Genomic DNA, 10,304 nt, shown 5'->3' with positions numbered 1-10,304 from the left:
ACTTTATTGAAACCATCTTTCTGGACAATATTTAAAACTGCGAAGACATTAAAAAAAGAACTGTAACGACTACAGTACGTCACGCCATACAAGTACACTTAACATTTCAAGTTGGTCTACTAATAATCGAACTTTATGAGAAGTTAAAAGTAACTTTTGTAGCGAATATTGTTTATTTTACATATTTTGTGTGAAACACTATACAACAATAGAAAGTAGTTAAATAATGTCAAAGCAGGACTTATCACGTAGCTAGATGTGTTGATAATTCAATTTCAGTTCTAACAGTTAAGTGCAAACTGCTCATGAAGTCCTGCAATCTGCAAATGTAGCCTAACTACGAAAGCAATTTTGTGTTCTAATCTCTCAGTAAACATTTTGTGATCCAGCTATTGCAAAGCATAAATCATTTAGAACTACCTTTTCCCCAGATTTAGCATTAAAATCAGGTTTTGACGTCTGTCACTGCGTTAAATGAGACTTGATTCGGTTCGTGTTTATTGGGTACTGGACTGTGTCACCGTGTTAATCGGCCTTTGAAATGTGGCACTGTGTTTTTGCACCTGTTGCGGAGCTTAAGTTTATCGGTGTGCTTTGCACTTCTCAGTCACAGTTATGTTCTGTTGTTGCTTATAAATCCTTAGAATACGTCACATCAAAAACATTTCAGTACTTCATAAATTTCAAACCAAACAATTCGAGGATTTTTTCTTTCTGTGTATTTTTATACTTTGTTGCTTTTCATCTGAAATATTTTTATTTCCCATTTTTTTGTTTTAAAGGTTTTAAAAGTTTTTAATTTTAAGGTACAGCAGTTTATCATGAGTTAGAACAAATTTGAAGTTAAGTGTTTATAGTAGAGAGGCACAATGGTGCAGTGATTAGAATTGCTGCACTGAGGTCACATCTGAAGAAGGCTCCACAGCCGAAACGTTGCTTAGCCGAAAATATGTTTTTTTAATTTTTTAAAAGACCATCCTTTTGACTCCACCCACATTTATTTATACCACTCTTTGATTTCACCCACTCACATTTAACCATGCAACAAACCGGAGACCAATATTCACATTTCTTCATTTATAATAAAATATCGACCCATCTGGACATGACTCTCCACTAGAAAGAAGAGGCAGTTTAGTGTTTACCAGCCCTAGCCCCCCTGTGTGCAATTAGCAAAACCATAACATTTCAATAAATCCAACACTTTGAAAATTAGCCAGCCTGATTTAATTTGCTCATATTTTTTCCCCTCTTTTAATTATTCGAAAGGTCACAGTAGAAAAATTGGTGTGCAAAATCTCCAATTATCCTTCACACCTCTGGATCATCACTGTTTAATTAGATTTATTACCTTGATTAATAGAGTTCCATTCTTTCTACATGGATCACGTACCTGAGTACACTCTCTCAGCCTCAGCACTCATGGAATTGAGGAGTAAAAATGAAAGGCAACTTGATTAAAAGTGTAACAAAATAATAACATAATGTTCTAATTAGTGCAAAAATATCCTCTGAGCTATGTTTTATTTATGCTGTGTAATAGTGTTAAATTAGTTTGTTAGAGGCAACATTTTTCTATAATTGCTTAGAAAGAGCTCAAAGAGTAGCAGTAGGAATGACTCCTGGTCTCAGAGTTTTGTTGTACACAGACAGGAAAAGGGAACTAAATCTCTCCAGACTATTTAACCCTTGGTAACAAAACAGGACACAGGGTCATAACCAGAGACTTAAAGGACATTAATCTAGGATGGTGAATAGGAAACATCTTTCACACAAAGTGCTAATGGGTATCTGGCGCAGACTGCCCAGCCAGTAGGCTGAGGACCAAACTCTGGATACTTCAAGATATGGTTGGCTGAAATATTGCCAATGAATAAACAAACGAGCAAAATGGCCTGAGTAACCACTTCATTCATTTCTTGTGTTTTCTTAGGTTTTTATATCCTTCTCTAAAACACAAATGTCATGAAAACCACAGTTGAGCTTTTTAAACCTTTCCTTTCTTACCTATAGAGTAGGTTTATAAAGTCATCTTGTGTGTCTAATAAGAGTACTATTTAGAATTCCAATGTAAAATGCCTACATACTTTTCCTAGAGAGGATTGTGATATAATTTTATTAGAACTTCAATTCAGTCTCTCTGGTGTTTTTCGGTGTTCCATTATAACATCGCATTATTCCACCGATTTTGTGAATCAGTGCTGAGGCTGTAGGAGGAGTCTCCTCAGGAAGAGTTCAGTTGCAGGTCTTACTGTATGTTGCCTTTTTTGTTTGTTGCCTTTAGACTATACTCTGGAGAAAGTTAGACAGTCTAGCTTTCTGCGCATTTCAAATCAGATAAGTTGTACTCGTAGGAATCTGGGAAGGACTTGATATGTCCTTAGATAAGAGAAACAAACCCCTGAAATTTTTAGACTTTACAATTTTTTTTCTGACTAAAAGGCATGAAATGATATTAAAATAAATATAATCTTTAACTGAAGATCCATCTGTTTTATTATGTTTAGAAATTATCTTTGAATTTAACCCAAGTCCTTATGTAACATGAAACACTAACCAACTTCATGTTTCTTGTTTCTCCTAATATTAAGTGCTTGTGATCTGACATTGCTGTGTTGAAATTTAATGTGACATAATCAGAAAGAGTACTCCTGTTGTAAGAGTTTAATATTTAACAAGCCCTAAAACTTTAATGTAGGATATCTTTAATTTATTAGTGGGAAGCAATATGGAGAAATATTTTGTATCCCCAAAGAATAAGAAATAATTTATAAACACAAGTCTCAGACAGAGAAATAAAAAGAATTTAAAAAATACTTTCAGCATCGACTGATACTTTCTGTACAATCATGGCTCTTTAAAAGTGGTGAATTTTTGTGATTTTGTGTATTTGATCTTTGTCTTTTTAATCTCAAAGAATCTGGACATCAGATATGAGTTCTCACAAAGTGCCTCAATAAAAAGTCTTCAGAATACATCAGCACAGTAGGGGGTCTCCTGGGATACAGAGAGCCTGTCTGTTTGCTCTCTGAAGATAGTAGCCTGTACAAAAAGCATCATGAATAATATGAAACAAATCCTCTTACGGGCTTCTGGTGCACTTAAAAGTTTAGTGAATTGGTAAGCAATTTGTCGAAAGTGTATCTGTATGACTGACCTTATTTATTTAATATAATCAATTTCTGCCTTATTTTTCCTTCTTCATCTCGCCCACTTTTGGTTTTACACTTCCCACACAATAGGTTAAACCCTATAACAGAGACGTTCAAAGCTTTCAGCTGCAGTACGAAATGCACTCCGTATGGAGAAAAGAAAAACTGAAGTAACTCTACCTCACACTTTAGTGGATAAGCTTCTTTGCACGCAGTTTATTTTCCAGCGGGTACCTGCAGAAAATAGCATAAAAAAAGGGAAGTCTGCAGCACTTGAAGTGGGCTTTAGAGCCCATTTGTGAAATCTACTGTCCGTGAATTCAAAACATACTGTATGTTCATGCAGGATACTGTATGTAACTGTGACAATTGGGAGAAAAAGCTTAATTATGTAGCGTTCCACACCCCTGTTATTGGAGTGTCCTATGAAACTTTCCCTCTTGCCCTTAACCAGGCTCACTTCTCCCTCTTCCTCGCCCTACACAAGAAGCTTCTGTTCTCCTTTTTGGTCTGTGTAGCGGCCCCTCTCACTCTGTGCAGCACCTTCCTTCTCCATGACTCGCGCGCCCCTCTGGAAGCAACATGGCAACGAACCTGAAACTGGAGCTCACCACAGTTACGTCTTGCGTTTCTGTGAGGTGTGGAAGCAGATCATAATTGTCTGAAATCACACACTTTCAGGTTTTGTCAATCCCTTTGAAGAACAACTTTGAAAATGACCACATGATCTTTGTTTTTCAGTTTACCTGTCCATCATAATGAATGTATCTCTGCTCCCCTCCTGTCCATCTTTCTGTCTATCATGACTGTAGCACTATGTCCACCAGAATGTGATCATGGTCAGCTTGAACACTGAAGACTTCTTCCATGCCTAAAGCCTAGGCCTCCCACTATATGCTGTAAGAATTCAGTGCTATCCAGGCTTCAGGGTGGTGATGTCAGCTTATATAATAGACCCATTGCCATACTGTATGAGCCCTGTTACATATCTATCATGGCCTCACTGGCTTGTCTTTGCTCTGTTAGGAATTCACATTTCTCATCTCTCTCAAAATATAAAAAAACCTCTCAAAGTGAGATTGAGAAGCCAGCAGCATGGTAATATTCACGCTTCACTGGCTGAATAGATTGCGTATCAGTGGGATCTGAGGTCTTATTGATTTTTGCCTTTCCTGGATGAGGTTGCCAGCTGAAGCTGAGGGAGAAGGGGGAACATGGTGCAGGTACATCAGAACTCACTGGGGTGTGAGATGAGACATTAAATGAAGGGTCATAGCTGTAACCTAGCTGCTGTGCCTACAGTCCATCAGACACATAATCTCTGGGTTTATAGATGACATTTTACAATGCCTGATTTTTTTTTATTCATCCATCCGTTCTTAGTCTACTTTTCCCACTGGTGAGGGTCACAGCACATTTTTACTAGAGTTGGTTTCATTACATTTTACAGTGCTTGGCAAGCTGCCCCAGCTATGAGAAAGTTTATAGACATGTCACAGCTTACTTCAGACCGCAAGCTTGTATCTCAAAGTGGCTGCTATTTTCCACTTTCCTCTAGTCTTCCCAGCTTGGTCGAATGCCTCAGGCTTTCTTAACTCTTTTAGAGGAAGACAGGATTGCACATTGGTGTGTTGATGTGCACATCTGTCTTACTAGCTTTGTGTGAAGATTGCTTATTCTTCCTGTGTTCATGTGTGTTATTATAGGTGCAACAGTTTCCTCTCACCCCCAAAAACAAGGTTAAATTAGGCTTGACAGACTAAAGGAAATTGCCGCATCCTGAGAACGTGCTTTGTTAAGGGCCATAAACGGCATAGTAACCCTGAAGTACAGTATGTTAGCATATTCATAATGACCATTTCACAGGTTGAAGTTAGCTATGCCCCACTGATGGACCCAAATAAGGGAGAATTGTAAAATGATGATGCATAAGGAGCAAAACACTGAACTGTTTCACTTGTTCCTCCTCCTGCTGCAGTGAAATGCTCACAGGAAGATACATTGATCAGGGAGACTAATTGTTAATAATTAGTGTGCAAGCAAGTAAACATTTCCCTAATTTAGTTTATATACTTAATGTCTGAGTGACTAGAGCCTGACATGAAGGATAAAATGCAACTTAAGAATGCTTCACAATTCAGCAATAGCCATTTGAGAATGTAGACATAACAGTTTTTCCAACAGATCAGAGAAGGAACACAATGACAGTACATTATCAGTTTAAATGTCCAGGGTGATTTGATTTCCCATTGTCTTTTGTAGTGTTTTATGAACTGTAACCAGTAGATGGAGTTAAAACCATATCTTATTCTCTGTTAACGATGGAATGTGGCATTTGCCTACAATGGTTGATTGTGCCTGGATTTCAAACTAATTAGAATTAGTATCCCCACATATTTATGCTACCCATTTTATAATTGTGACACAGAGGTTTAAAATTTAGCTGTTATGGTGTCTTTGAGTCTCTTGGAGTATATTCCGTACTGCAGGGAAAAAGAAGCATGCAAGTGAAAGCAGTGTTTGAATAGGCCGTCCTGCAAAAACCTCCATCTGCATGACTGCACAGCTTCACTGACAATGCGTGCGACAATGCAGCACAGGCTGTTTGTCCAGTACTGCAGGGAGGCGCTGGAGCTGGAGCTGGGGATCTTCATGGAAAGGAAGCTTGATTTATGAACTGCTGTCTGTGTTTTCATAAATAAAAAATACATAAAACCTTCAGATTGCTGTGTATCAAATAGCAATAGCAACACCAGCACTAAATAGCATACAGTATATTATTGACCTGACAATTTAGCCAAAATTTTACTGGGAATCATTATAAAAAACCTCAAGCAATTTGCTTTGTGTGACAGTGTGTCATTAGCCTGCCTGGGGCTTGAATCAGGGTTTTTATCCTTTTGACTTTGACACTTATCATGTCAAAGCCCTTTCCTTATCCCTGCATTATGCAGCAGGACTTTCTAAAGTATTTTTTAAGCAAATAATGATACCACAAGCCCCTTATTTAAGCATTTGAATTAAGTTGTCACATCAATACCAAGACGATTATCCCCACGTCCAGTGGTAGACTGGCTTTCAGGGCCTGGCAATTAACAACTAGATTAATGCTTCACTCTAGTTCTGATTTTCAAATCAAGGGTTCTACTCACGAAAGCAACAACAAGACAGTAATGCTTCAGATTCTATGCTTGGAAAAAAAGTATTGAACTCCTACAATACAGGCATTGCAAATAAATGGTATACAAAGAGAAATACTAAACAAGGCAAGGAGAACTCTTATAATACAAAACATAACTGGGCATACAAAGTCACTTTCTGAAATAGCACCAAAATCATTGGGAGTCATTGGGAAAGCTGCTGTTTAGGGAGGTAAAATTGAATTTTTGCCTTGTAAAATTCTATGTGCAAGCCAGGCCGAGAGAGGTGAGAATTAACTCCAGGTTAAAGCTGCAGTCTGGCCCATTTTTAAGGAAGACTGACTTGTCCACTCCAGTCGCTCTTCTGCATGTACTGTACTTGGCACAGCTGTTGAAAGCTCATCACCCCTCCCACCTCCACCTCTATAAATTTAAAGCAACTTTGCCCCTCTCGCTTTTAAACAAAAAACATCAAGGACTGCTGTAAAAACTGCTTCTCAAGTTGAAGACAACGCTTGTTCCTGCACAGCAAAGTGTGGTGCCTTCAGGGAGAGAGCAGAAAGTGCTGCAGCTAATGAAACACAGGAGCCCTTGCAACTGGGCTGACTGGTGTTCTTGTTCAGGCGAGTAGCATTACATGAGATGCAAATTACAGTGACAATAGTACAGCAACAGGTTCAAGCAAATGAAACATGCAAAATCCCATCACACAGCCTTCCGGGTAAGTAAACTGAGCATCTGAAATTTACATACACATTAACTGCAACCCAGTTTTTTAGTCCTCAAGAAAATCTTACCTTTCTGATTCATCCAGTGTCAAAAGATGCAAAGATACTCTGCTGGGTTACAAACTGTTTGGCTACAAACATATGTTGCTTTGTCACTTCCAAATAGATTATGTTTAGTTTTTTTTCCTCCCTGCAGGGGAAGAGAAAGCATGCCAGAATATGTGAGAGGGTAGCAATTTTAACTGAAATCTGCTGTCATTTCATCAATCAGTGTGGGATGACATGTCAAACTTAAGGATAGTGATTGAGTATCGAGAGTGCTGGTCTCTTCTCTTGATGAAGGTGCAATATGTGGACTTCTGAACCTATGCACATTTTAAGATTTGCTGCTTTGAAGAAGTGGTTTAAAGGTTTAAAGAAATCTGGATATACAAAGAAAAGTGTGAAATACATTAAAAAAATTATAGGATGCCTTTGGAAATACCCACTTAGGAAGTTCTAACAGCTGTGTGTCTGCATTCACAGTTACCAGTACTTGATAGGCTGCAGCTGAAAGGGAAACCTTGCATTTGTATTTTGTGAAAGTGAGTCATTGCTCTCCTTGCACTGAGCTAGCAATACTGGTAAAGTGGCTGGCCGAGCTCCGTGAAGTTGGCCCCCGTACAGAGCAGAGCTACGTTCATGCCGTAGAAAGTAGTGTTTGTGCTGCTTTTGTTCCCGAGATATGGTGCCTTTTTTTCCCGGTGATCACGTGATCATGCACGGTGACTTTGACGTCCAGTGACCCCGTCTGCCGAGTTTAAGCGCTCTGTTAGTTTAGCTCGTACCTTTAATATTTAGACGATCAATATCCGTAAACATACAGTATGAGCCTCTTTAGATGTGAATAATACCCATTATTCCCTGTGGTTGTAATGTATGTAAAATCACTGTGATTGTAAGATTTATGGTTTTTATTTTCTAAGGCACGTTTTCCTTTTCTTTCCCTACCGTGACACGCTGTTGCCAAACACGTAACTGTGGGATACCATCGCGACAAGACCTCCGCAGCATGTCATGATAGGGACCTCATATATATCGCGGCAGTGTATATCACGACTGGCACCTTGCTTCCATGCCACCGCTGTCACATCAAAGGTCTCATTAGGACATGGGGGCGGGGCATTTTGTTAGGGTATGTCATATCACGATATACGGGCTTCACGTTGCGACATGGGCGTGACAGGTTTTTGTCATATTGCGATATATGCGCTCCATGTCGCGACATGGGTCTTCGGGCGTCTTCGTCGGGCATGTCATATCATGATATACAGGCTTCATGTCGCGACATGGGCGCGGAGGGCGTGTGTCATATCTCGATATATGTGCTCCATGTCGCGACATGGGTCGTCGGGCGTCTTGGTTGGGCATGTCATATCGAGATATACGGGCTTCATGTCGCGACATGGGGGCGGAGGGCGTGTGTCATATCGCGATATGTGAACTCCATATCGTGACATGGGGGCAGGGCGTTTTGTCAGGGTATGTCATATCGCGATATATGGACTTAATGTCGTAATGGGTATCGCGATGTAATCGTGATGCGCGCACTCCTATCGTGACATGCTATCGGAGTCGTGAATGCGCTGTGTACCCTCACGCTGTGTTCTACACCAAGGACTTGCCGGAAACACAAAGATAAAAGGACTGTGAGCTCATCGCTTCATGTTTGCGCATAAGACTCCTGTAAATACAAACACACGGACAATGACAGTTTATTAAAGAATTCAGATATATGTTCACGTCTGTTGTTTGAAAATAAAAAATATGTTTCCAACATTGCCGCAGCTGTGAGACGGTGGACTTTCCAGTGTTGCTTCTCGGATGTGTAATTTACTACCCGCGACAACCTTGCACGAAGTGCCCCTTAAAAAACACCCTGGTTCTTTTCACGTTAACGAATGTGCTTTGCTTAAAAAGTGCAACAGTGGTCTTGTTGTTCGTGAAGTTGCAGATCCAAGCCTTTTTGAACACGTGGATCGACTGACGGGTCGAATCTTTACACGTCCCTTGGTGCGCGTGTTTATTGAAGAAGGAGACAGTGAGAGATTGATCACTTCTTCAGATTTAAAAAAAAACACACCGCTGCGAAGTATTAAGACGTGCTCGTTAAAGCCTCTTAGTAAGAACATGCAATTGTTTGCTAGTGTTCGCTTTTTGAGACTACACCCGCAACTCTTCTGATTAGGGTATGTGATATTCGTGACAAATTTAATTTTCCTGCTCACACAAACGCACAGAAGACACTGATATTAAATGCAAAATCCACCGCCGCCCCCCACCCGGGCAAAAAGAGGAACACAATTCCAGAGCTGTTCCGCTCGCATCGGTAACATATCTCGAGACTGAAAGCAGCACAAACGCAACACTAACGATTGAGACCGGTCCGGTTCCCCTACGACGTTGTAGGGGGGGCTGAGTGACGTCACACTCCCTCAAAAGAAGGCGCTATATCTCGCGAAAGAAAGAAACTGGGAAGTTACTTTCAATGGCACAAACCGGCACAAACGTAGCACTAACGAATGAGGTGGGTTTCATCATTTGTGCTGTCTGTAGGGGGGGAGGAACTTCACAGAGCTGACAGGCCAGGCTCCTTTTTACATTGAGTCATGCTTATTGGTCAATAGCTAGAGCAATGTCACTGTGCTGATGTCAGCTCTGGCAAATACTAAGATATTAGTTTATGGTAGCAGTCCCGCAGTGCAAAGTGTTGAGTCAATATTCAGCCCACATGGCTGATAACTGCTTGATAACTAATCTTACAATAACAATAATAAAGCTGCTAGCCATTTTAGAGACAATATGAGTGCATTAGTGGCTATCTGGTGGATTCACTGGCTGATAAAGCGCTAGGTTAAATGATTTCTAGACCAGGTGGGCATACAGTAGGTGTGTGTCTCTGCAGTTTTGCTGCAATGGTCATACGGTCGAGTGAAAGGTTTCCCCAAGCCGGCATCACTCTGTTCTTTCTTCTGTCCTTTGAGAGCATCAGCTCATTGCCAGACACATGGGGGTTCCAGAGGGAGGATATGCTGCACCCAGAGAGTGTGCCGTGTGCCGTCGCTATGACGACACTCTCAAACAGAACATAGCAGGTCTCCTTGGGGGAGGGAGACAGGAAGGGAAACAGGGTGGCATGCTTGCGATGCTAACAAGCACTGTGCCATCATGAGGGGGCAGGGGACAGGGGATGGGGCAGATACTGGGGGGAAGCTTCTCCTGTAAGCGGTGTCAAGGCAACCGCA

The sequence above is a fragment of the Atractosteus spatula genome, chromosome 27, assembly GCF_055471065.1.
Source record: "Atractosteus spatula isolate fAtrSpa1 chromosome 27, fAtrSpa1.hap1, whole genome shotgun sequence".
Classification (NCBI taxonomy): Eukaryota; Metazoa; Chordata; class Actinopteri; order Semionotiformes; family Lepisosteidae; genus Atractosteus; species Atractosteus spatula.
Note: the sequence above shows the minus strand (reverse complement) of the source record.